The sequence below is a fragment of the Schistocerca americana genome, chromosome 3 (genome assembly GCF_021461395.2).
Source record: "Schistocerca americana isolate TAMUIC-IGC-003095 chromosome 3, iqSchAmer2.1, whole genome shotgun sequence".
In the NCBI taxonomy this organism is placed as follows: Eukaryota; Metazoa; Arthropoda; class Insecta; order Orthoptera; family Acrididae; genus Schistocerca; species Schistocerca americana.
Window position 1 is genome coordinate 328,302,324 of NC_060121.1, and position 2,082 is coordinate 328,304,405.

A 2,082-nucleotide genomic window follows, 5' to 3' on the forward strand; every position below is an offset into this window, starting at 1 on the left:
TTACACTTTTCATTATTTCCGCACCATACAGATATCTTTCCCAACTCATCCAAGCTTAACCAATTACACACACTAAAACGTCTTTTGGAGTAATAATTAATGGTGTTGTGTTTTTAAATGTATTTCTAATTCTTGAAAAATAAACTAAATAACATCGTATATGCAATAAACTATATATTTACATTTCCAATAAAAATCAAGTAGAATTTAGTTCGAAAAACTATTCAGTTTCAATCACTTTCCACGGTAATTTAGGACATAATACGTAATAATCATATACTTTCCCAATAATATTAAATGTTAATATGAGATAACTTTTTATACTCGGGAATCGCAAAATACTTTTTAATCCCGGCTTAAATTGGCACGTTTTAGGTGTTTTAAGAACCATCGAAATATATGGTGTGAGGCATCCAGAATGCTACAAAAAGTGGTTTTAGATCCTAGTTTTCCAACTTTTTTCAAGGGAGACTCCAGTTTAAGCCCCCTTGTGATCTGTACGCTATCTATTGAGTCTCCCCTCCCCATTCCCCCCCCCCCCCCCCCTTGCACCCATAAATTTGGTGCTTGTGACGCCCGTGACTGCCACATTCCTAATCGCGGAGTATTCGCTAGCAAACAATACCAAAGAAAAACCTAACCACTTTACCTCAGCTTCGCCATGATAATTAATTGAGATGATCGGACCCAACATTTGCATCATTGTAGAATCTCCACACCAGCACCGATCGCCACCAGTCAAAAGCAGTCTTTCTCTCAAATTGAAACACACAACTGGGCTCCTCCCAATACAGCACAAGTATACAGAATAAAAGAGGAAAGAATGGCCAATGAAGTTTCAAACAAAATCAGCTAGTAGTTTCTACCACGTGAAGGCTTCCCATTGGTCGAAAGCAAAACTGAGTCCTTAAGGATACGAAACTGCAGCATTTTGAGAGGTTGCACCAGGGGCTTATTTCGATCCTTCGAAGCCGAGGTTAGCTGATACGAATAATATATTGCAGAGCTAACTGCCACGACCTACTGAAAGCAAAATATAAATGACAGAAATTAAGAGCCGAATGAAGTGTAGATCAGACCAAGTTCAGTTATCACGTGGAAATTCCTGCTGCGGTACGCAACTGTATACTGAAATTGTAACACAATAAAGAAAAGTCATTACTGATAAGTTACTTGCGGGACATTCAGAACAGTACGTGACACACAAATGACTAGAATTACAAAGCGATAGCGCGCATGAAAGCTAAGCAACACACCCAATGATAGCTGCGGCAGCCGTTTGTACAAAGCGTTGCGGAGGAGTGTGGGACATTTGTATCGTTATCTACGAGCGTTAACCGGGGCGTGACCCATTGGGACGCCTCGTTGACGGCAAAGAGCGCGGAATGGCCGAGATAAGGGGTTTGAACAGCCGCGAGTCGTCATCTGGTTGATTGTGAATTGCTACTGAAACTGCAGCTCGGGGAGTTATGTTACTACGCTGGCGTATTTGTGGAAGAGCAGAGTTGAAGTGAAGCCAGTGTACCTTGACATCTACTCGGAAAGCCTGCCACCTCGTTCACAGGGCAGCACGTCACTAAAGCACTGCTGTAGGCGTGTGTCTGTTATCCTTCACAGTATGTCACAACATCCCCCGGTATGACATTAACGCATGTATGCATGTGTTCCTTCGCATAGGATGCCACTGATACCCAACAATACACGATTTCGATTGCAAACAGTTGGTCGTACGCTAGTGCACTGTCCGACACTTCGCCGGCCGGAGTGGCCGGGCGGTTCTAGGCGCTACACTCTGGAACCGCGCGACCGCTACGGTCGCAGGTTCGAATCCTGCCTCGGGCAGGGATGTGTGTGATGTCCTTAGGTTTGTTAGGTTTAAGTAGTTTTAAGTTCTAGGGGACTGATGACCTGCGAAGTTAAGTCCCATAGTGCACAGAGCCATTTGAATTTGTCCGACACTTCACGTCGTCTTTTTCCGATATGTTGTGCATCAGTTTGGCTATAGCAATAGCTCAGTATGCAGAAGCACTTAAACTTAAATCGAATCAAAAAATTCCTGTGAACGAATGGTAGAAATTGCGA